This window comes from Fukomys damarensis, unplaced genomic scaffold, assembly GCF_012274545.1.
Source record: "Fukomys damarensis isolate Sample0158 unplaced genomic scaffold, DMR_v1.0_HiC HiC_scaffold_38, whole genome shotgun sequence".
Taxonomy (NCBI): Eukaryota; Metazoa; Chordata; class Mammalia; order Rodentia; family Bathyergidae; genus Fukomys; species Fukomys damarensis.
The window spans coordinates 51,420,779-51,447,442 of NW_022900950.1; positions in this window are offsets into that span (position 1 = coordinate 51,420,779).

The window sequence follows — 26,664 nt, forward strand, 5'->3', positions numbered from 1 at the left end:
CGCATGTAATTCCTTCTCAGTTCTACTTCTGACTGCAGAGGGTCTGCAAAACGAGGAGGGGAAAATGGATATTAGTGGGTAATTGGTACTGGTGTACTATAATTTGGAAAGACTAGATCAAATCTGAAGCCCATTAATAGGTGGGTGAAAAATTTTTTGGAGGGGAATACTGGGAGTCATTCATTGATAATGAAAGAAATTTGATCTTTCAGTTTTTAGTACAGAATGTAGCCAAAGGGTTCAAACCAACAGTGATTTTGTATTTCATGCTGGTGTATTCCAATTTTCCATTTCAGTTGGCTTCAATTTCCTCAGTTGTCAGGATTATCATTTCAGGATTCAATGAGATAAACTGTGCATCTAGAATAATCCCTGGTATAAGTTAGATGCTCAGTAACAACTGAAGTTACCCGATGGAACACTACTGGAGTGTGTACAGGAAGAACTTATCTTCTTCTAATTATTAGCCCCAGGACTTTGGGGAGGCCACCTAACAGCTCTAGGTCTAAAATCTTCATCCAAAGAAGGAATAGCTTTTATCTCTCATTAGTGGTTTCTTTGACTATGGACTTTTCCCATATCTTATTTCACATTTCAAATATCTTAATTTATCCAGTAACTCACTCATAGGAAACTTTAGTCTTTCACTGAATCTGTAAAAACTGAAGACAATTTACTTAATGCCCGTTTTTCTTTTGGTGAATGGTAAATAACACCTCCTTTAAAGGGCTGTTACAACACTAAATGGGATCACATCTGTGAAAAATTACTTAGCAAATGTTTGACTCTTAGAGACTTAAGCGATGTTAGGCATTCTTTTCTTTCCTTATTGTTGGTTGTGCGAATAAAAGAGATTTTAAAATTGGTGCCTTCCCTAAAAACAAATTTCTAGAAACAGTGACTCAGAAATAGGATTTTTCCTTTTCTCGTATTGTTTATTCCTTGGCTAATGTGATAATCCTTTGTGACTTCAGGTTTAATTGTTACCAGAGAGGATTATAATGTCACAAAAGGATTAGGACTTCAGGTGAGGTGTAAACAGGAACAAGAGATCAGTTTAAGGTGGTTGATTTTTTTTTTCATTGTTAACAATCATATTGCCCCTCATCTTGCCATTCTGAAGTGACAGCTCTTTGAAAAAAATGGTCGTTTGCAGGGGCTTAGAAATAGAATATGAGATCTGAGTCCGGAGTCTTGCTGGTATTGGGTCTTTGCAAATATCATGACATCATGAATGTTGATTAGACATATAAGTTACAGAGATATAAGGCAAATAGCACCATGCAGTGGTGATCAGCGATCCCCTGTTCAACTACATGTGCTTATCTGAGAGCCAGTGTATTTGCAGTTCTTTCAAATTGTATGTGGGAAGAAAACTAGCTTAGGGAAAAGTACTCTAGGTTTATAGAAAATCTTATTTTGAGAGGAAGTCATGGAGGGCAATACATGGATCTGGGGGACCCAGAAGTTTTGGTTCAAATCCCCCCTCTGCAATTAACCTCGAGCTTGAATAATTTCTAGAGATTCTCTAGAACTTTGTTTCTCACTTGTATGACAAGGGGGCTGGACTAGACTCACCTACCACTCAGTGACCCTTAGGTCTCTTCTGGTTCCGAGTTCTGGGTTGCTATGGCTGCCATTCAGATCTTACCAGAACTGGTTTGGTAAGTTAAGTGCTCTACTTGTTTGGCTTAGATACCTTGATTCCAACAGTGGGATCAAAACAGTCCAAAGAGAAGACAATGTGCAAAGGAACAATAGGGATTAGAGGAAGAAAACAGATCAAACAGATTATTTCCCTACAGGCAGTACATTCATGCTCAGAGATCATACGTGAGTGCTTAGCTACTGGAAGCTGGGAGAAAATTCAGCTCAACATTCATTCGGTTGACAGAGGGACAAAAAAGATAGGGATCTGAGGACAGTGAACACAAGCTACCCAGCCCCTTCCAGGTAGCTTAATCTGGTTGGGGAGACTAGACACAGACACACATACAGACACACACATAGACACACAGACACACAGACACACACACACACACACACAGACACACACACACAGGCATGATGCTTCCACAAATTGACTTAGCAAGGTACGAGATGTTGGCCAGACCACTTCCAGGGTACCAAGGTGAAAAATGTCCCCATCTCAAGGAATTTAGGCAAAATGGTGATTCTTAAAATGATTTTCAGAAAGAGAGAGAGATAAAAGCCAGAAATGATAATGAAAACTTTTATTTGCATAATACTTTACAATGCACTTTCATAGACAGTGCTCATACTGTCTCCTGTTTGGACATCCTTTCTGGGTTTAGCCTTACCTCTGACCATTCCTTCTCAGTCTCTTTTGTGAGATCCTTGCCTCAACTTGTCCTGTAAGAAAAGGCTTGCCAAGGACAATATTCCTGCGAGGCCTCGTGTGCATCCTTGTCTCAGGAGTCATTTATCTGCCGATAACTCTTGTCGGACTGGTAGAAATCTCGCTTATTGTGTTGACCAGTCTTGACTTGTTGATTTGACAATGTCTTGCTGTGTTAGACTAGTTTCTAGGACAAACTACCTGACACTCAATTTTAAGAAGGAGAAGCTTAATTTGTTCGTGGTTTCAGAGGTTTGAATTCTGGAGTGGCTGGTTCCATTGCTGTGGGTCTGAGGTGAGGCAGTAGAGCAAAGCCGCTTACTTCGTGGTGGCCAGGAAGCAGAGCTGGCAGCGGGGAGAGGAGAGAGGGGGAGCCAGGGACCAGATAGGTATCCAAGGTCACACTTCCCTGACCTGTGCAGATGCACTCGCAATTGTGCTTCTCTCATCCCCTGTGCTTTACTCAAGCTAATCAGGTTGCTACTCAAGCTTAACTGCCACACTTGCCCTTATCAGGCTTTTAAAAATTATTTATTGCTGACCGAATAGGTACTTGTAGCTCAGAGCTTTCCCTCATTTCCTGTCTTAGAAAATAATTGAACCTTTTCATCTCCACTTGCATGTATCCCACCAGTATCTCATACTCCAAATGCCCAGGGAAGAGCTCACTGCCCCGATGTGTTCATCCAAACCTGCTCTTTATTCTGACATCCCTGTATCAACGGATAGTACCCCTGCTTCAGTCACCTAAGCCAGAAGTCAGGGAAGTTTCTCGCACTTCTACTGTATCTTACTCTTTCCTTCATTTTTCACACTTAGTTGGTCAGCAGTCTACCTGCTTGTTTCCCTTTTCTTCTTCACTTGGGTTATTTCAACAGTTTCCTAGTTGGCCTCTCCTATCTTTCTTTTTGTGTTCAGTATCTTCTAATGTGAATTGTGGTGGTAATCCCACTTTTGGTTTAAATTTTCTGCAATTGTTTTCTCTTGGTTTTAATTTCCTCAGTTCTAAAATACTATTTAAAAATATTTCTGCATAGTTTATGTATATTTTTAGAAACAACCCAAAATACCACCTAATAAAGTGGTAAAATATATACACATTAATCAAATAGGCTTAGGTTTATAGGAGAATACTATTGGCTCATGCAATTGGACAGTGCAAGAATGACTTTGGCTTCAGACAAAGCGAAATATAGAGCACAGATATGGTGATCTCATCTCTCTCTTGGTCATCATCTTTTGGCTCTTATTTTCTCTCTCGCATCAGAGGTTTGACTTTTACTAGTAATCATTACTAGTAATTCCAAAAAATAAGCAATCCACATCACAGGCAAAGTGGCATGAGATGGACTGTACTTTCCAAGATGGCCACAAATCTCCCACCCTATGTGCTCCTCTTATGTGACATTGTCACTCTTCCTCTCTGGAGGTGAGGTTTATGTTCCTTTCTGTTATTTCTGGATGGGCATGTGAATATGACAGTAGTGATGTTCTGTGAGTACAGGTTGTGAAAGGTGAAGTGATTTCTGTCTGTTCCTCTTGGGATGTTCTCTCTTAGAAAATGGCTGCCCTACCATGAGGAAAGCAGGCAAGCTGTGGAGAGGCCAGGGAAGAGGAATTCCACTCTCAGCAGGCAACATCACTCCCCCGCCTACACCAACATGTGAGTGAGTGAGGCTTCAGGGGATTCCAATCTCAGCCACCCAGTTACTTCGTTTTTGAGTTCTGCCAGTGGAAGTCACAGATACTACAGACCTGACCCTGCTGTGTCTTGTCCACAATCCTGCCTGTACAGAACATGAGAGAAAACCATGTCCAAACCTCCAAAGGTTGAGCAAATTTGTTACACATCAATGGATAACTGAATATAGAGGGAGTTGTGGGACATCCATGGCTCCTTGGGCCTTTTTATTTTCTACATAAGATAAAGTTAAAATCAGAGATCTCTAAGGACCATTCATGCTCATCTTACACAGTGGGGTGTGTTTATGTTATGAAATACCTGTTTTCTAGCAAGATTTCTACTGAGCTTACATCACACTCATTTTTTTTTAGTACTGGGGCTTGAACTTGGGACCTTGTGCTTGCAAGGCAGGCAGCAGAGCCACTGAGCTGAATCCCCAGTCCTACATGACACTCTTAAGGAGTCATCCCTCACATATCCTTAGGTTCTAGAATTGTGTGCCATAAGCAGTCCCAAACCAGGGACATCTTGTAAAGAGCACTTCTTAGATTAGAACTTCCCTTCTCATTATGTAGCAGGAGATCAGTTATTATCAGCATGTTTATAAAGACATTAGACTAGATCACTTGCTTGCTTTCTCTTAGGGATCTCCCTAATGATGGGAGATAAATGGGTCATGGGCTACCTGTGTGGACGCTTTCCTCTTCACCTCCTCAGATAGTCTGCTTTTAGCAATTCTTCCCCTGATGAAATCAAGATGGCTGTCACAAGCCAGTCCCAAAATCTACCCTTTCAGTTACACAGCCAGGAAAGAGAATGTCCCCTTCTCTCAGTTCTTTGGAAAAGGTCTCTGTATAGCTCAAATTAGTCCAGGCTCATTATTAGAACTACCAGTGAATTGGACTCATTTAAACTGCATGGATCAAGGAAAATTAGAGTGCTATCAGAAGGACTAATGCTAGATTTGAAAGAGTAAACAATAGTAGCTGATCTGTCTGTCTGTCTATCTATCTATCTACCTATCTCTCCTCTTTCTGAAGTGGTGTCACTATAGGCTATTTTCCAACTTGTTTCTAAAAATGAGTTTCTAAAGTGCAAGTCTAAATGTTCTGCCTGCATATTATCATCATAGAGGCCGAGTCTTGTTCCTTGTATAAGTTAGAGTAATGCTAGTGGCGGTAACAAACGATCCCCCTCAGTAGAAATCCATTTCTCAATCACACAATAGGCCAGTGTAGGTATTTGTGGTTGATGGGTGATTTTCTTCCACATAGGGATTCAGGGACTTTGACTCCTTCCATTTTGTGGCTTTTCTATGCTTTAAGGCTGTGGAGTGCCCTGTATCCAGCCAGTGGGTGAGGGAAGAAAGTGCAGGGAAGCCACGTTTCTTAACATTTAGGCTCATCACTTTAGCTCACCTCCCATTGTTGAGGAGTGGTCACATGGCCCCATCTTATGCAAGTGGGACTGAGATTCATTGTTCCTGGTGACAACTTTATGAAAAGACAGGATAAAATTTGGTGGTCAAGCAGCTGTTCCTGACTCAGACATTTAGCTCCTATTCCAGTGTCTGAAATCAAGTTGATACTGAAGAAGTCTGAGCCTTAGGTGAGTGTAAGGTGCCAGGGCAAATGCAATGATGTGGTTTATGACAAAGTATTCAGCAAATGCTAAATAAGGCTCTTGGAGTGGGCACAAAAAGCTAAGCATGGATGGGACTTTAGCTGACCTTGGGGGAAGAAAATGTGAGTGTAGCAGGTTGTCCCAGTCTTCCAGAGGAATGGCTTTTCTGATGCCCTTCTCTTGTGGCAAAGCCCTTGTCCTTGGCCAAGTGCTGGGAGAAGCATTCTTTCTTTAGGAGCCTCTGCAGGAAGGTAGAATTTAATTATAGTTCTTTGAGACCCTTTGAGGAGTGGTTCAGTTCAGGGAAAGATCAACTGTGTTTTCAGTCATGCAAGGCAGAAGACTTGGATATGCTTTCAATGGAGTAATTTCCTTTTAAGGGAAATCTGCCTAAATGAACTGTTTAATTGAAAAGCTGTAGCTGTAAGCAGTTAACTGCTGCTCTGTGCAATGATTCAAGGGTTGTCTTTGTGGTAGGCAAAAGCTTATCTCTGAAGCCAATGTTTCCTTTGGGAGAAGCCTTCTTTTCTACCTGTGGATTCCTATGTGCTGTGTCTGCAGACACTGCTATGGTCTTGTGGAATCACATTAGGTCTGACTTTGTTGCTTTCCAGGCATGAACAGAGTCCCCCAAGACCACTCTGCATTACCTTGGGCTCATTCTGGAGAAGGGGCTGTAATACAGATTTGACTGGGCTTGGCAAATGTCAACTCTTTAGAATGGAAATATTTAGACTTTAAGACATATTAAAAGTGAAGACAGAGCTGCTGATCTGGGTAGCTGTTATGGGAAGAGTTATTCCTTTGAGAGAATTCATCTAGCTATCCCTTATGATTTGTACAATTTTCTCTATGTATGTCATGTGCCAATAAATATTTTTTTAATTGGAAAAGGAAAGGAACTGTTATCTATTGTTTTGGTAATTTGGGAGATGGCAATACACCTCTCATCTTCCAGCCCCCACTGGAGGAGGATGTAGATGGACTTGCCCACTGCATCAGCTAGAAAGGGGCAATTCTGTGGCTGGACACAGGAAGTTGTTAAACAGGCCTTTTATGGAGTAGGAGGAAATCCTCTCTCTGAACCTCATGGCCCTGAGCACAGAGGTAGCTTGGTAATCCAAATTGGTAGTCTTCACCTCAGCAGGAAAGTATTGTGTAGAGAAATGCCTCTCAACCCTTTTTAAAAGCCAATGTTTATTTGATAAACATAAAATATGAAATGTAAGCATATAAAATATAAACATGACATATAAACATTCCTGTCATTCAAGTAGGCGAAATGGACTGAACCGATACCTTGAGACTAGAAGATGCAGGTATGAGGGGAGTTGGTGTAGACTGGCTTAGCTGCATTGATGCCTGGTGTGGATTTCTGGAGTGCAGATCTAGGAAAGGCAATTTGATGTGCTCTTTCAACCTGACAGCCTTGTGGGATTGTAATCCTCTATTTATCAGTAATCTACTTTAGGCAGTAAGTTTGTGGAGGGTAGACCTAAGTCTTCGATTGTAGCCCAGTGTTTGGGCTTAAGAAGCACTCAGAAAGTGTTTGCTAAATAAATTCCTCAACCTCTGTGCTCGCCTGTCTTCTCCTAGAGACTGAGCTCCACATCCCCAAGGCTAGGGCAGGGCTTGGCACACCTCCAGGGCTCCACAGACATTTTACAGACTAATGAAGTCACTGAGTAACCAAAAGCAAGAAGAAAGCCATGTCTTAAGTATTCAAAAAGCAACTCAGCATGGAACTCTTTCTGTCAAGGAGTGGGCTATCTCTTCCGAAGAAAGATAACTCCTTCGGGCCATTTTCATAAGTTGACAAAGTCATTCACAAGCCTCCTTCTCAGGATGAAATGTTGAGTCTCTCTCAATGAGTAGGACTAGTGGGGCCAAGAATGCCAGATCTCTTTTAGGATGGATTCATTTCCCTTTCTGCCAGAACTGATTCATTCCTGACGGGGCACTCGGGTGCTGGAGTGTGAAGATGGAAAAATGTGTCTCTAATTTTACTACATAATGTTATTTCTGTTTCAGGCCATTTTTCTGCTGCCAAGTTTTCTATTTGCTTCCAAGGGGGTGTTAAAATAGAAGCAGTTAATGATGTATTGAAGAAGGCCTTAGAAGCCTCTCTGAGTATTGTACCATTCTAACTTCCCCCAGAGAAACATGATGCTCCTTGGAGGCACAAAATGTTTGGCACCTTAATTCCCACAACAGCTTCTATTTATTGAGAATTGATTGGGTGCCAGACAACAGGGTGAACATCACATTCAATGCTATTGTGTGACATCACAATTTCCCATTTTACAGACGAAGACACTGAGGCCCAAGAAATTCAAGAATCTTGCATAGATCACAAAGTCAGTAGGTGGCAGACCTGAGACTTGCGCTGTTTCACTGTTGAATGCCTCCCCAGAAGAGTGGAGAACTGGAGTTGGGATTGGGATTGTGCTAAGTGCCAAAAGGGTTGGTAGAAGGTGTGGGTTATGCATCAGAGCACAGAATGTTTTTAGAAGACCACCAAGGACTTTGGGATCCTATCTGCTGTCCAGATTTAGCACATGCTTGTTGTCACTTGAGTCTCTCTTAGAGACTCTGGATCTTCCACATTGGGCCGGCTGCCACCAAGACACATAACTCTGGGAATCCCCATGTCATGCTGCAGACAGTTGCTGCACCCTGTCCTTCCAACTCCTCCCACGGATGGTGGTTCAGATCCTCTTAGCCTCCTCACCACCCGTCTCTTGCCCTGGCTGTGTCCAGAAAGGCTGCAGTGGACTCACACAGGTAGGATAATACTTTGCCTATGTGCACATGAGTAACCTCTCTCCTAGCTAGAAGACCTCTGTTTTTGCCCCCTTAAGATCTGCCTGGTGTCCATGTGTGTGCAAGCTGGAAGTGTGGTGTGGCATTAGTGCCCTCTGGGTGAATCTATGTCCAATGGAGACAAGAGCTGAAGGTCACTTCTTCTCCACCTCTCTACTCTATTGGTTGATTTTAGATTCCATTCACATGATTTCTGCAAGGACAAGGATTTGCTCTATAGCTTTTTTGCACAAAGCCTGGGAATTAATATGTATTAAATATATATATTAATTTTAATTTTTATTGATACATATTTGCAGTACATAATGATTGTAGTTCTCATGGGGAGTGGATACATGTACATAATACAACCCTTGCCTCATATCTATACATTTATTTTGAATGTGTGCCTAAAGAGGTGTATCATTTGGATTTAGCAGTGGCAGCACCATAACCAGCTTCCTTCCTTCTCTGCTTGTGTTCCCTTCTTTTTCCTGTTTGTTAAGGACTATGATGTCTAACCATGTTAAAACATCTGAGCCTTCTGCCTCAGATGCTACTTTCTGGGAAATCCTGGCTTAATACATAAGGGGAGAGATGTGAATAATCTCATATTTATTCCTGGTCTTCTGAGACAGTCGACACACTGGACTCCAACAGGAGCATTGTATGCAAGACATCCTGAGATGCAGTATATTATAGTTTGGATTTAAAATGTCTCCCAGAAGGTTTATATATTCAGAGGCAGGTTTTTGGAAGGTGGATTATAAGGGTTCTAACTTCATCAGTGGAATAATCCATTGATAGGTTTGTAATTTGATGGTATTATTGGGAGGTGATGGAAACTTAGGAGGTGGGGCCTTGTTGAAGGGAGTGGGGTCACAAGGGAATGCCAGTGGCACCTATATCTTGTCCTTAGGTCCTTCCTTTAACTCTCTGGCTCTTCCTTTTTCTGTTTCCTGTCTGTTATGAGGTGAGCAGCTTTCCTCCTCTGTGCCTTTCCACCATGAAATTTCTGCTTTGTCATAGGCGTAAAATTAATAAAGCCAGCTGACTATGGGCGGAAACCACTATCCAAAATAAACCTTTCCATTATTAAGCTGTTAGTCTCAGATATTTTTGTCACAGTGAAGGAAAGCTGACTAATACAGCGTGTGTTGTGGGTCTCTGACATGGAGCTGAGGGCGCACTGCAATTTAACTAGCTTTCCATAAATCCATTTTCTTTACCCACTTACAGCTCATCCTTGAGTGTGTTTTTTTTTTTTCACTTTAGAGAAGAAGAGAATGTGACTTTTGTTTTTATGCTTGTCTGACAGACACCTGAGTGAAACTGCTGTCCCAGGGGGAACCCAGGAGGAGCCTTGCTCTCTCTGTACAGGGAATGCAGACTCCCACAGCCCTCCTGAGAATCAGGAGAGAGAAAGGGGAGAAGCCCCAGGCAGAGTACAGAGTTAGGGTCAGAGTTTTTTTTTTTTTTTCCTTTCCACTTCTGGAAGAGGAGGTGGTAAGGGGGCTGAAAAGAAGGAGTCTGATGTTATTCCAGAAGTTGGCGGTCCCTGGGGACGCCAGGGCCTTTGTCATCCCGTCAGGGGAAAAGGTATACTTTTCTAGCAGTGTGTATTTTGTTGGCCATGGCTGCCCAGAAAGACTTCCATAAGGCGTCTCTAAAAATGGGGCCAACTGAGGATAGCTCCTACTCTTACTGACATGCCAGAAACTCAGAGGCACAAGAAACCCACGAATCAATACAGCTGAGAGTTATTCATAAGCTTACACACATAGCAACAGGGAGAGGGATGGAAATGTATATAACTGAGCTGAGCTACTATACAAATGTCTAATTAAGCCAAAGGGATTCAGTCCTCTTTCCAGCTGAGCAAGAAGGAGACTAACCAGACCACTCCTGTAAATGCGCATCGCTGCCACACAGTGTTGTTACAGGAGACAAGTCTTGCATGGTTTGATTCTGCACCGGGATGGTTTCCATCCTGCTCCAGATCCTGCCCAAGCATCCGTGGGCATGCGAAAGATGACAGGCTCATTCCTTGTTTGGTATCAAGCTTGGCCATGGTGTGCAGTGTGGGCTGTGTAAGTCCCCAGATGCATGCTGTACCGGTACTGGCTTGACCTTGCACTTTTCTGTCACAGAGCTGAGCCCAGGTTCTTGCTCAGACTTCCCTGGCTTTCTTGCTGAGCACCATGCTGAAGCATGTGCCATATTGCCACATTGCATATCCCTATAGAAGTGACGGGCAAACCAACCTGTCCCCCAATGGCCCACACATTCATGGCTTGGTTGCCAGACACTGGTATCACTGGAAGTGGTAGAACCTTTAGGAGGTGAGACCTAGTGGAAGGAAGTTAGGAAGCTGGTGAAGAGAAGTTAAGTCACTGTGGCTGTGTCCTTGAAAGGGGTACTGGGACCTCAGATGCTTTCCCTTTCTCTCTTTTCTTTGCTTCTTGGCTGCCATGACATGAGCAGCTTCCTCAGCCATCCTCTCTGCCATGATGTGCTGTTTCACCATAAGCCCAAAGGCAATGGGACCCAGGGACCATGAATGGAAACTGCGGAAACTGAACCAAAATAAAACTTTCCTCCTTAGTTGTCTATTAAGCTTTACCTCAAAAGATACCATGTTTTGCTAGGAAGAACCAGAATAAGTGGAAAAGTAGTCACAAATCTCCTACTGATTACACCAAGTAGAATGACAAAGTCTTATTTTTTAATCACCTGTATCAAACATTTAAAACTATTTTGACAAAAGTCAACAAGTGCCCATTCACAGCACCAAAAAACTCTGTTATTTGTGGAAGCAGTGATCCCCTTGCCAGAATAATGATAAGATCATGGTCCCAGAATTCTTGAAAATGTGCAGGACAGAAGAAAATATTCTTAAGTGACAGAAAGAGTCTGAGGTTTATTTCTTCCACTCGCAAGTTTTTCTACTTCGAGGCATTTATTCCTTAGCACTGGGAATGTGAAAAGGTTGAAGTTGGTGATGCTTGTGCAGATGGAGGCTTTTCAGAAATTATCTTCAAAGCTGTGCTGAAATCTCACAACCCTGAAGCGGTTTGAGGATGCAAGCTCTGGTCCTTGCCAGAGACTCCTGGCTAGTGCACACATTTGTTGTTGATGACACAGCCATCCAAATGTAAATGGATGGACTAACTTTTCTTGGCCTTATTTTCAAGACAGGCAGTGATAAGACTTTGATCTGAACTCTTGGTAGGAGGGGTAGATCGGCCCCTCTCAAGGCCCTCTTTTGTGCCACAGTGTTTGAAAAAAAAACCCCAAGGAAGTGGGAGAAAAATGAGCACTGGTCTTGAGTTGATTATGTGCCATCTGGATATTTCAAGGCTGGCTTCTCCAGTAAAATACCTCCACCCAGCTGGACTGCACATGTAGAAAAGAAAGGTCCTTTCATAAAATACCTGAGACAAGATATGAGCCTCTGGAAACCCTTGGACAGACCATTTCAAAGAGTGGGCATTGGCAAAGGTCATTTAAAGATAAATATTAATTCATCAAAAAGGGGTGCCAGGACATGTTCTAACCACACAGATGTGACAGGCAAATCTGGAATTCTGGGAGGTCAAGTCTCCCACACTTGCCTCTGACTCACGCCACCCCAAGGAGTAATTTCAACTCCAGACAGAGCTTAGGGTGCCTTACACTAGCCCACTTTGCCCAAGCTCTGAGATTTTGAGCTCTAGCCTAGTTTCTTCTCATCCCAGTGGTGAGCCATGCAGAGCTAATTCTTAGGTTTTCAACTGGGAGCAATACACCCAAAAGCTGCCTCTCAGTGCTTATTTCTGGGACTGTTTTGCCAGCCCTTCCTCCAGCACGAAGCAAGCAACCAGGCTATGAGTTACAAGACGTTTTGCAATTTATTTAACTTCATTTCAACAAACATTTACTAAGAACCTATGATGTGTCAGACACTATGTTCTGAGAATGTCTATATTCTCAGATATCTATTTGGACAGCCTAAGACATGGTTCAACCTCAGAAAACAGTTGGGCAGAAACAGAACAAACAATGAAAGCCACCAGTCACCACAGATGTAATTTCAAGCACATACTTACATGTGACGCTTAAATACCCCAAAGTGAGATTCTGACCTACCTCTAAAAACACCCATTTTCTCCTCTCCACTTTCTTTCTACCTCACCATTGTCCCCTACCTCTCCCAAGCTTCTGGGAAACCTCTCCAGATCAGCCTACAGGCTCCTTGGATTTTACTTTTACCCCTGCTTTCAGTTCTCCCTCACAAAGACCCAGAAGGCCCATGCTTCAGGCACAAAGCACTGCCTGGAACCTCTGGATGAAAAGTCTCAAGCTGTCCTTCATTCAGGATTTTGGATTGCCTCTAACCTGGTCTTGAGGGCTCCCTCAGGGGAGCAGCTGTAACCTCTGGCTGTGCTCTGATGGAGCAGCAGGGGAGAAGCTCATAGGTGTTGACAGCATGCCTTTCGTGGGACAGTTCTATAACCTGGTGGACAGCCCGACGCCTAAGTGTCTGATCCATGACCAGCTTTTCCTCTCACAGAAAACTAGTGGTTCTTGCCTAACTTTTGTCTAGTTTATCCCTGCCCAGATGGTCATTCCCTACGAGAGCTCTGACTAGGAAAGAAGTTAGGATTGGGTGTGCTGGTCAGGTGAGACACAGAGGAGGAAGCCCAACAAAACACATGAAATAATAGAAGTGACATATTACAGGGTACAGAGAGAAGAAGGCAGCACGCCCTGCAGGGCAAGGGAATGAGGACACGTTATATAGGATGTGTGTGTTCATCTAGCAAGCAGGAAGTAAGGAAGGGGAGAGAGAGAGAGAGAAAGAGAGAGAGAGAGAGAGAGAGAGAGAAAGAACCTAGATACACAGAGAGAAGCTTGTGGGTTGAATGGAGCCTTTATTTGGGTCCAGGGCATTACCCACACAGGTATCTGTGGGGAGTTCTAATGAGTGGGTTTATTTATTTATTACTTTATTAGTATGTTTGTCACACATAATTAATCATTGTGAGGAGTTAGTACATAATACATATCCCATCTTAATCCTTTTACTTCCTATTCCCTCCTCTCCCTTCTCCCTCTATCCCTAGATCCGTTTCCCATCAATGGGTGGGTTTAGAGCACGTAGACATAAATCCTGAGGAGTCGCACTGGCTGAGGGGTGGTCCCTGAAGCCTATCTTTACAGTCCTTGTGGGGCGTGTGAGTCAGCCGGGCAAGTCAACTAGCTTGTATCTGGGTGTCCCATTGTAGGGTGGTCACCAGGAGGCAGTTTCTCAGGCAGATATCTGGATGGACCACATTGAGTGACTGGCTAGAGGTGGAGACCTAGAAACTATCCAGTGGGACTGAGCCCTGCTTCTGTATGAGAAAGTTAAGCCAACATTCAAAATGGAGGCTGAGGCAACATAACATTCTGAGAATTCCCTACAAAGCAAATACAAAGTTGTATAGCCATTTTCACATTCATAAATCAGAACGTCTACCTCTTCTACAACTGTGAGCAGCCATCATCATCAGGATGGCATGATTGTGTGGCTGCTGGTAGGTACCATGTTTTGGAGAGGTAGCAGATGAGTAGCAAATGTGGACAAAGGCTTCTCCATCCAGGTGGCTTACAACTGTGACTCTTGTCCTGTCAGCGCTTACCTTGGTGGGGCAAAAAGTACAGAAGAATGAGGCCCATCTCCTTATGAGAATAACAAGATTTTGTTTACTGCTGTACCTTACAAAGCATCTTTAATGTATATGTTCTCCTTTAAAGCTCACAACCAATCAATGAGATTGTTATAATTTCCATTTTTACAGACAAGACACAGGTCCAGGAAGTCAAGCAGTTGCCAAGGTCATATAGGTGGAAGGTAACTAATTCAAATTTAGTCATCTGACTTGGGTATGCTCTTTTTGTTACACCATAATACCCAGGATTGGCACTGGGGAACCTTCTGGAAAGCATGGTGTTAGGCAACATGCTGTGCTCTGGAAAGAAGTGACTGTGGGAGCCACCTAGCCAGGTGGTTTGCTAGGCTTGCTAAGACAGTGAACAGTCTGTCCTCCACACCTGCCACACCTGCCTACCTGCATTAGGCAAACACTCTACACTTCATATCTGACACTTCATAGGCCCAGCGAGTCCTGCTCAGCCTCTGGGCCTCCCCGTCCTGTGGCCAAATCTCCTGGGTCATGTAGACCTTGGTAAAGACAACAGCTCTATCCAACAAAGAGCCCTGGAGGCGCCCTCTCTATTGCCCAAAGAAGGAAAAGCAGACTGCTCAGTGACCTTAGGGGCCCGCCCCATCCAGACCTGGAGCATCTGCCACTCTGCCACCTACCCTCAGCCATCCTTAGCTACCCTTATCCCGTAGTTACCAGTGTCCCAGACTAGACCCACGACTACTTGCCCCCCGCTCTGTACCAATTGGTTTTAATTCATTAGAAGATAAGCTCATAAGCCAAAGAAGTTCAAAATAGAATTTATATTTTAGTCTCCTTAGTAAGAGGCTTAATCTACATTTTCTTTAATTCACCTTTGTTTTTAGGACACTAAAAGCTACAATGACCCATAGTGATTGTAGAAAAATTGGAAAATGTAGAAACACCCATGGAGACAAGTTTAAAAGACTGTGCATGAACTTTATACTCTGAAAGTTTTGTGTATCTCCTTCTAACATCATATATATATATATATATATATATATATATGCATTTAACAACATTAGACATACATTTTATATATTAGAGAATATAGTATATTACATATATATGATTTTTCATTTATTTTTACATGTAGTGGCAGACTTTCAAATAGTATTGTGTGATACATTCTATACTGTACTAGAAAGGCACAGGAGGAACAAACGTGTAAGGTGCTAAGACCTCCCTCTAGCAATGCCCCAGGTGATCCAGCGGGGAGCAAATGACCCTGAAGTTGAAGCCTAGAAATCTCCTTCCTTTTCATCCTTCAAAATGACATTGATTGGAGAGTCTTCAAGTTCTTCCGTAACCGATGGGTTGGGGTGTGACCTACCACAGAAAGAAGCCTGTGTACACACCCTTACACTCTTCCCCTTCTGTCTATGAGTTCTGGTCGTCAGCACTCCAAGCCTTCTCTATGATTGTGCATTGAAGTAGAGGCTGGTTACCAAACCCTGGCCTTGTCCTCTCGTAATTCTAATGTGCACAGCTTCATGGAAAGCCCTTTTACATAAGAGGATTACTGGGTCCCAGAATGAAGGAATTTTGAATTGAGTCTTTAATAATAGTCTAACCCCTGTGCCCTCATGATGTAACAAAGGAAAGCTTCCTTGCTTTTACATTCAAGCACACCACACATTTAGCCAAAGGCATTCAGAGGGATTTGGCGTTGAGTTCCGTTGGGGGACTTTAAACAGTTTACAAGTGTCTACAGGAGTAGATGCCTGATAGTTCCTAATACGCTAGTGTGGAAGTTCTCACAGTCTATCACTAAGGCCACCTCCTTCCCACCCAGGTGGCTGTGATAGATTATGAAAACCATGAGTTGTACCAGGAGGCAAGAAATTTCTCTTTTCTCTTCAGAACTTTGCTAGAAACTTCCTTAACCATTTTCAGATTAGAAGGTAGCTTACCCTTCTTTCTCCCACCTCCCCAGTTCATACCTGTTTCTGTGTTGGAAAAATTGGATTCTCTATAGAAATGTTTTCAGGTGTGTTTCTATAACCTATAAATTTTGTTACTCAGGCAGCTTGGATAGCTTCAAATTAGGCAGAAGGACAAAGACTCAGCCCTCCACTGCTGGCTGTGTAGGTGGAGGAAGGGAGCCACTAGCCAAGGAATGTTAGCAGCCCCCAAGAAGCTGAAAAACACAGGGAATTGATTTTTTTCTTTCTAGTGAAGAAGAAAGAGAATGAAGCAGTGTAGGCAACAGACTCTGCTGCAGAGCATTATGTGTAAAATGTATACATTAATTTTTTTTTGCTAAGGAAAAATTGAAATGCACATTAAAGTAAAGAAAACAGTGCACTGAGCTGCTATGCTCCCATCACCCATATTTAACAGTTGTCATTCTTTTTTTATTTTTGGTTTTTGAGACAGGGTCTCACTATGTAGTTGAGACTGACCTGGAACTCACTATGTAGTCCAGGCTGGTCTTGAACTCACAGTGATCCTTGTGCCTTAGTCTTCTGAGTGCTGGGATTACAGGTGTGCACCCCCACACCTGGCTACAGTCATCATTCTTTTATTCCTCAATTCCTACTTTTTTTCCATTAAGTTTATTGGTACTTTTTAGGTGTACAGTACAGTTACATTCATCTTTGGGGCCTTGTACCTTTACATGATGTATCTTGGTTCTTAGTTTTTCCCCATACCCCTGCCCTCCCCACTTCACTCCCTCTATCCTTCCCCATTTAGAAAGACTTGTTTCCATTTTTTCCTTTTCTCATATTTTTTTCTTTTCCCTTCTTTCCTTTCCCCTCCTTCCCACTTCCCCTATTCCTTCCTACTTTTTATTTCAGAATATAAAAACAAATCTCATACATCACATTACTACACTTGTAAATAGTTCAACAAATTTTTCTAAAAGAGGACTTAAAAAACCCAAAATATTAGCAAAATGAACAAAAATTCCTTAGTATCATAGTAAGCAGTCCATGTTCAGCTTTCTGCAATTGTCTCAAAAATGTCCTTTGGCTGCTGGTTTTTTAAAATGAAGATCCAAATAAGGCCCACAGGTAGCCTTGGGTGATATGTCTCTTCTAAAAAATAATTTTTATGCTTTGTGTAAAGATTTTTAGCATAAAAAGAAGGTACACAAAAACAGAATACATTATGATAACAAAGGCAGTATTCCACAGAACAAAAATCAAAACAAAACAAATTTATAAAGTAAATATACCAGTGCTGAATAAGCAGAGTACTTGATATTCGATCCAGGATGCATATGCATAAAATGATCTGACCACAGCTTATGCAAAATAAATTATTTCCTAGACAACACAAATGCCAAGTAAACTGCCTTATTTCCCTGGTATTTTGAGATAACTTCTATATAATATGAAAGAATTGGTATGACACTTAAAGACCACAAAGAAAATAGAATACAGTTAAAAACATATTTATAATGCAATGCTGCATAAAATATAAACAACAAATCTTACCACTTAAAAAATTTAAAAACAAAAGACCACCCTGAATAAAGGTTAAAACCTCATCAAAGAAAAATGTCTATCATTTATACATGATTGGTGGAAAATCGATTAGATTTTGTTGTGGGGAAGAGGGAACATATTTAATGAAGTTATTCACTTAAAATCTGTTCACAAATAGATTCATGTTCCTGAGGTTGTAGCTGGCTGCTTATATGCTCTTAAAATATTTTACCATGAATATAATTTCTACTGTTTCTCAAAATGAGGCTCAAAGGCCTAAAAGAATTCTAATGTGGGCCTAGTAATATACATTATAAAAAAAAACTTCCTATGTGATTATTCTCTATACCGAAATGCCCTATGGGAAAGAGCAACATTTAAAAGGAAGATTATGAATACAAACATATTTCTGCACATCAGAGTTCTCTATCAATTTATGATGTGAGTATTGCCTTTTGTTTTATCTATCTATCTATCTATTTATTTATTTATTTCCTGTATGGGGGATTGAACTTGGGTCCTTGCGCTTATGAGGCAGTCAGCGGAACCACTGAGCTAAATCCCCAGCCTGCCTTTTGTTTTAAAACAACTTCCAGGCATTAAGAAAAGCATATATATCTCTGAAATAAACCTGTGAATTTACATAAACATTTCCTTTGGAGGTTTTCATTACTTTCAAACTTAGTTATTTGAAGAAAAGACTACATATGACTGCAAGCTTTGAAAAAGTTACATTTCTCATGAAATAGAGCATTCAAAAAAAAAAGAAAGATAAAAAGATAACTAAATGCCTACAAAATTTAAATCATTCTATAAAATGAAATTTTACTAAGATTGTGCTGCTGTAACTTACTTGGATGATCACAGTTACTTTTCAAGTCCTTTGCATAAAAATGATGCCAAAATATACAGAAAAATGCTGTATCTGGCAAATACTTAAATAAATTGGTAACCACTAATTTTAATAAAAAGAGTCTGAGGAACTCTGCCCCTAAAATAATTTCTACTCTTTCATGTGTTTCCCTACTAAAGAAAAAAGTTAATTAAGGAGATAGAACTATAATATATGTGTTTTTCTGTAGATTTATTCAAAATTGTTATTATTTTTTGAATTTCCCTGAAGACTATATAAACTGAGGTCTAAAAGTACAGGTAATGTGGTTTGGAGAGAAACAAGCATAATTAAGACATTCTACTTACCAGACAAATTATTTTCCTACAGAGTAAAGTGCAAGAACAATATTATACCTTCGGTCTCCACTTAATAAATAGAAGATTGCGGTCAAAAGTTTGGTTAACAAGCAAGTGCCTCCTCATTTTTTAGTCAAATCACAAAAAGCAATGTTATCTACAAAAAAGTTCTTCAATATTCTCTATTATAGACTATAAGAATGAAGTATTACATCTTTACATTATAACTTCAAAAAAGAAATTAAAATTGGCTTCCAGACAATTATGAAATGGTGAACTCTATCCAGGCCGGCAACGAAGTTTTTCCATGCACTAAATAGCAACATAAGCAGAATGCATAGTTGAAAGACGAGGATCAGGCACACTTTTCTTCATATGTCAAAAACCTGCAAATTCATTAGAATCAGTTTTACTCACAATGTCATTATCATCTGGAGTGAGCCGGACAGGTTCATTAGTAAACTGAGGATCAAAGTTTTCCAAACTGAATTCTCCAGAAATATTTGGGTGTGTTCCATCATATCCTGGTCAATATTTTGAGCGAATGGATGCTCCTGAACATCGGCGAATCCTGTTTGAGGATGACAACCCAATTGTTCATTTGGGTCTCTGGTCAGAAAACTCTCCAGCTTTTCTTACAGTCAATGCGGAATGTGAATTTTTTTTTTCCCAGAACAACTTGCAAGAGATAATTGATTCAGTTTTGATCAGGGTTATTAGAGCTTTCAACAGTATAAAATGGAGACTGTCTGATCAACACCTCTGACCATCATTAGTACTCTGAGAGTCCACCAGGCCACAGTGAAACCATAATCTTCCCCTCTTATAATTTCTAGAGCAAGGTAAATAGGAGTGCCACAGAAAGAGCTGGTCATATCTCCTTTACACAGGCATTAGTCAGTGAGTTTAACGTGCTCTTCTGAGTTTAGTAATAAATTGTCCAACTTCAAATTTCTATAAAGTATCCCTCTCTCATGAAGATAACTGAATGCTGAATTGATTGCTGCAGAGTAAAACCTGGCATATTCTTCAGGAAGTGTTCTTTGTTTCTGCATATGAAACATTAGCTCTCCTCGATTTACACCGTCTAGAAAAAACTACAGTCTGCTTTCTTTCTGAAAGCAAGAATGGAGTCCAACAAGAAAAGGATGGTTAGATATCTTCTCCAAAACATGCTTCTCTGTCTGTACTCAATCAATGTTAACAAGCTCTTTTTTCACAGCTTACATTGCATAAATATAACCTTTATTTTTTAATTGAACCAAAAGTACTTGTGCATAACTTCCTCTCCCGATTACCTGGAGTAAACTGAAGTCCTGAAGACCTCAACTGGATGAAGCTTTGCCACTTTTCCTGGCATTCACTGCCGCATTCTCTCCATCAACTTGTTCAAACCCTCGTGATGTGAAGGATTATGTGAGATTACTGTCTGTACAGGGTCTGAAGGCATGGATGATTGATCTATTGGTACCATAGGTTCTGGTAGCAAAGAATGCTGGTCATGTTCAGTTGTTTGTGGCACTTCTTATGAACCAAGAGTTTACAGTTGATGCACTTTTATACCCGGCGTCCAAGTCCCCCTTGTATGGTCTGTGCAGATGGCATGGTCAGTGTGTCTGCTGAAAGGTTTGGCTTGAAAAGTAAGGCCATTTGCACAATGAAGCTTTCTCCAAAAGGCCTGCACCTCTGCAGCAGACAGATTTATTTCCGGGTGAGGCATTTCAGGATGTTCTGGTACACAGTGTGGTGCATGAGTTCAGAATTCAGAATCCTTGTTTAGCTCAGAAAACCTAAAGCCTTCTTCTAACTCTAACTGAGGTGATGCAGTACATGGGCCTCCTTCCTCATCAAGTAATTTCACAGTGAAAAGCTGCTCATTGTCAAAAGAACACGTATCTTGAACTGCCTTGCAAAGGCCCTCAAAGGAGATGGAAGTCTCAAAATGTGTCGTCACAGCTCTTCCCATAATCAGGACCAGTTGGGTGGAGGTGTGGGTGATGGTGGTGCTCAAGAAGAAGGGACCATAGAAGGTTTAATGCCCCAGGAGAATTGGCACAAAGGGCTCCAGGAGTGAGTGTGGCCTGACTGCCCTGCACTGACCACACTGGCCGGACTTCTGCAAGGCTCTCTGAGAAGTTATTTTCAATAGTGGTATCTGGACCTGAGTGGATGTACATTAGGCTTCTCAGTGTCTCAAGGGTTGGTGACTGTGACTTTGGTCTTCCACCATGGACTTCTTGACTCTCTAGGTGTTTCATGCCCAGCTCTAGGGAGGGTTGCCCACAGCTCCTGGTTGTTTCTGGGCCTGGCGAAACTTGCCCTGGACTCTTTCCAGTTTCTGCACCATTGGTATTGGGCTTCGGGAGATTTCCCATGTGTACCTTGCTTTTTCTAGGTCACTGGTGGCCAGTCCAGTGAAGGTGGGAGACCTTTCTGGGAGTGCCTGTGACAGTTGAGTGACTGCTACGATGTGGCCTGCAGCATCTGGATGGAGTCAACCATCTTCTCAATCTTTTATAGATACTTTCTCTGCCTGGCTTTCCGAGGCTTGCAAAGTAGGGCATCAGCTAGGCTTGTTCCCTGCTGACTGTGTCTGGCTAAGTGAGCTCTGGAGGTGGCCATTACTAGAGTGTGATGACTTTAACAAGGGTTCCCAGGGTTCTGTGTTGCCAAGGAAGTGAGGTCATGTCTTAGGGTTCTACAACCTGAGTTACCCCCTTTTATAAGAAAAACCAGTGGCCTTTTTCTTCATACTAACTAAATCAGTGGCCATGCATTTATTTTTATCTATCCAAGGAACTACCCATGTATCTTTCTATGTAATCTATCATCTAACTACTGTATTAGATTTTTTTTTTTTACTTTTGCAGTGTGGGGTCTCTCTCTCTTTCTCTCTCCCTTTCTTTCTTTCTTTCTTTCTTTCTTTCTTTCTTTCTTTCTTTCTTTCTTTCTTTCTTTCTTTCCTCTTTCTTTCCTTCCTCCCTCCCTTCTCTCCTTCCTTCCTTCCTTCCTTCCTTCCTTCCTTCCTTCCTTCCTTCCTTCCTTTCTTTTTTTAAGAAAAGGTCTTACTGTGTAGTACAGGCTGGCCCAAAACTCACTATGTAGAGCAGGCTGGCCCGGAACTCACAACAGTCCTCCTGCCTCAGCCTCCTGTGTGCTGCTGTTGCTGGCATGCTCCACCACACCTAGCCTTGTAGTACTGGGTCTTGAACTGTGCATCTTCACAGTGAGCTATATCCTCTGACTTTTTTTTTCAATTACCCACTAAGCATCTCACCAAGTCACTAAATTTGTCAGTTTGCACTTCACCTTGTGATCTTCTTGCTTCAGCTGCCCAGAGTGCTAGGATTATACTCAGGCACTATCTTGCCTGATTAAGTGTGTGATTTAAAAACAGCAAAGGAAAACTGAGAAAAGCTTTCTGTAATATTAGACATTGGTGACATTTTCACTTTAGAGGCCACATATGGTGCTGAGGGGTCTTTTCCATAGAGAGGAGCCATTTGCTCTGAGGATGCAGTGCTGGGGATTTATACTTAGAGAGCTGTGAAATTTTAGGATACTTTCCTTATCAGTTGATTATGTCGTTTTCAGTTAAATAAGAAGTTCTGAGATATTCCAGAAATTTCTAGAATAATTTCCCTTGAGAAGTAGAAATGTGTTTTGAATTATAACCTCTGGGGTGGTTGTAGAGGATCCATAACAGGTTGCAGCTTTGAGGTGCACACAAATTATTCAGTCTTAGCTAATGAACTTAATATCAAAATGTGACATAAAGTGAGGTGGGAGAGCACATTGTGACTGCATGGCAGATAGTCTTTGGAGACCCTAGAAACCATCTCCCGAATGGTGAGGATGAACACATACAGCACTTTGAATCTTTCTTTTTGGTCACTTGTGATCATTTCCTGTCCTCTCTTCCCAAGCAGCCCCTGTACTTTGTGTCCCAGGAGAGAGTTTGCACTTTCTAGATGTAGGAAATCTGTAACCCTTCAGCATGCAGCTGACTTGTTTTATGCAGATATTATTCAATCAGTATAACCCTGCTGGCTTTCATGTGTGTTGTTGCTCGTCAGTGGTTCAGCAATCACATGACATTGTGAGGATGAATCGCAAATTGTTCCTACACCCATCACTGATGGCAATTTTTGTTGTTTCCAGTTTCGACTCCATCATATTAGGGTTTCACTGGGATCTTGTTGAAGTTGTCCCTACTGTTGCCACTCTTAGCCCTGTTGATGTGCTGTGCTGTCCCTCTGAGGAGCATCCCTCACCCATCCCCTCCACGCAAAAAGCCTCGGTGTGGGGGAGGGGATGCCTCACAGGACCTGGCAGTTGGTGCAGCCTAAGAGTTGTTGGTTGCCTGCTTGCCTCCCTGCCTGTCAACGTCACCAACACAAGGGTCACCTGACCAGGAGGTGGGAACCATGCGAACCCTCCTCCCACCTGTTGCCGTGTCCACAGCTGTGGCTCCACCACAAGTTATTTTGAAGGTTAAAGATCATGATCCATTTCTTAAGGTGGCTAGGAGGCATGTGATATTTACATTGTATTTTGCTTTACAATTCACATATATAGTGCGTATATTTGTACATGTCACATATTTCATTTTTAAAAATCAAAAGAGAGTTTGTAAAATGCTTGTAATGAACTTTCAAAATTGCACCATAAAAACTGCATTGCTTTATTCTTTGTGCTTTTGTGAACTTTCAGCCTAAGGAATCATCGAAAAATGGCTCAGGCTATCTATAATTTTACGTAAGTGGAAGCAGTGATTAATCCTTCTTTTTTGGTCTTCCTTTGGCATTTGGTGGTAAGGCAGCAGTAGGGGTAGAAAGGTACGTAGCAGCGATGGTGAGCTCCGCACCACCTAGGTCCGCATGGGCCGTCTCTGTCGCATGGAAGTCGGGGAAGAGGTTGGCTGCAGCTGCGGTGTCAGGCAGAAAGGGAAGAGATGGTTTAATATCCAGCCATGGTTGCAAAGAAGGGGCTGGTGGGCAGACCAGGAACAGGAGAGCAGAACTCTGGCATGTACCACAGTAAGACCCCCAAGTTCACATGAGGAGGCTGCTGAGTTTGCCTGAGGGAGACAAAACTGCCTGCAGTGCCTTAAGGGAAACATCCAAGGCCAGAAAAACAGCCTTGCTCTAATGGAGGATAATCATGTCCTGGCTAGTCATGTGAATCGGTGATGTGTCTAAGTCTCTCCCATCTAAGTCACCTTTGTCTCCTTTTTTTTTTTTTTTTTTTTTTTTTTTTTTTTTTTCTTTTTATTTCTTTTTTTTTTTTTTTTTTTTTTTTTTTTTTTGATACCTGCTGATGAAAGTGAGTGGCTTGTCCTATAGAATTTCCCATATACTGGATTTGGTTGGTTGTATCCTTGAGGTTTTATTTAGTGAGTCAGTGTTCTCTGGAATTCCTGTAACCTGGTAAGTAGATTTAGAAGTTTGATCTGATTCAGGTAATTTCTTCCTAGTAGTGCTGTGCCTCCTACTGCCCCACTGCGCACAACGGAGCTCCTCACATGCCTTCTTTTCTGGTGCCTCTAGGAGGAATGCAGATTTGCTGAAAGCTTGATTTCAGCACCGCCTACTCACCCCCAATCATTTTGGACTTATGATTTCCAGAACTGTAAGAGAATACATTTGTGTAGTTTTAAGCCACTATGTGAGAGGTCATTTGGTGTAGAAACTACGGGAAACAAATACAGAAGGGGATCAGCAGAGGCCTACAGTCAGGCACGAGGCAAAGAGGGTTCAGAGGCACTGACCAAGATCCTGCAGAACCTCAGTGGCTCCCATCCCATCCAGCCACTGTACAGAACAGGTCAATGAGGAAGTAGAGGATACAATCCAAGCCATTGCCCACTCCTCCACCTCCGAGAGGTCATGGGGACTGCACCTTATCACCAGTCCTTTAGATATGGTATTGGAGAGGAGTTGGTGGGTGAATGTTGAAAGAAAAAAAATCTTGCTTAGCTAGACTAAGCAGTTGTAAGAGTGGATTGATTTACAGACTAGGAAAATAATGTATTTTTTTTTCTCATTAAGATTTCTAAGTCAAAAGCATATGCTCCGTAACAGTCAATATCCATTTCCCCCTAATTGCTAAGGGAAGCCTGCTAAAACTGGAAAGAATAAAAACAGGTTAAAAAATTTTTTAGAGGAAAACCAACCCAGGAAATGGAGGTCATGTGTTAAGACTCCGATAACCTTGTTTCACCATGCAGATCCATTCATAAATTTCCCAGATACATAAGGCAATGCATAGCCATTTTGTTTAAATTGTTTGAGATGAGTTTGCTTGAGTTGTTTTGTTTCTGTCACTTGCACTCTAAAGAATCTTGACTGATCAGTCACTTATCTTGCCCTGTAGTTAGTCTTACGCTGTCCTTCATCTGTTGATCAAAGTAACATTTTGAATCACATCTCTTTTACTACTACAATTTCTTTAATATGAGACTCAATAAGTGTGTAGCCTTTTCTGGTAAAATGCTTATTGTTTTCAGGACTTCTGAAAACCACTACTAAATATAAAATCAATTGGAAATTATGCAACTATAAGGAAAAATATTCAATGAGGAGACTTGACAGGAAATTCCAACTTGGGTGGAATATTTTAGAACTAAAAATGAGGCTCTGTTTATAATTTCTGCCTTTGATATTCTTATATTTTCAATTTTTTTCAAATCAAATTTTCTAATGGCTCCAAAATACCAGTCACTGATGGGCAGAAATAAAGAAGATAGGTTGAGTGATCCTCAGTCCACAACCCTGTTGAAATCATTATTAATCCAGGTCAGGTGGCTGGATTGGGCTGGGCTGTTGCCTCCAAATAGACCTTCTTTCTCTTTCCTATGCAGATGTGAGGCACTGTTGGATAAATAGAATCAAGGAGAAGGGCCACTGGACTCAAGCAAAGTCAGATGGATGTTGTAGGAAGATTTGAATTGGCATTCCCATTGCTGCAGTGAGTATCTAATTAGATAAATGGAAGAAATATGCTCAGTGTGAGGCACGCTCATCTACCAGCGACACAGTGAGGGCTTTTGAGGTGAGGGGAAAAAATAACTTTGTCTGAGAGACAGAGAGAGAGAGAAAAGAGAACGAGAGAGAGAGAGAGAGAGAGAGAGAGAGAGAGAGAGAGAAGAGAGAGCACTTTCAGTGATACAAACAGACCTCTGTGGCACCCGTGCCATAGGCTCACCACTACAAACCTCAGTGTTCATGTTTGATGATAAATAGTGATCGGGCACTTTGCATCTCCATCTATTTCAGCTTTATTTCCCTTACCTGTCTAATTATGAATTTTTCCAATGAGACTGGCTGAATACACATTATCCGAAATAATTGGGACCAGAAATGTTTTGAATTTTGGAGTATACACACAACCTGAAAGTAATGGCTTTTTAAACAATTTTGAGCATAAAATAAAATTTTTTATTAGTATATGTTTGAATAAACAGTAAATATATTCATTGTGGAGTAGCATTGTGAATAGTCTCATGGTGTGGAATTTTTCATTTTTGGTCTTATGTCAATGCTCAAGAAGTTTCGGGTGTTTGGAACATTTTGGGTTTTTCAATTAGGGATGCTCACCCTGTATTTGATAGAGTCAGGCTTACTATGTTATAGTAATATCTCTATCATAAAAGTAAGACTTATCTTTTAAAGGACTGATCTCCAGATGAGGTCTGATCCCTGTGGCACCACCTGGCCCTGGCCTGGCTATGTGGACATCTGCCCCGGACAGAGTTCAGTAACAGCTGGTGTTTGTACTCGCTGTATCGTTGCCTTCTGCCTTCTCAGTCTCTTTCCTTCCTAGTCTTTCTCTTTTGCTCTGGTAAAATCTTTATAGAATGTG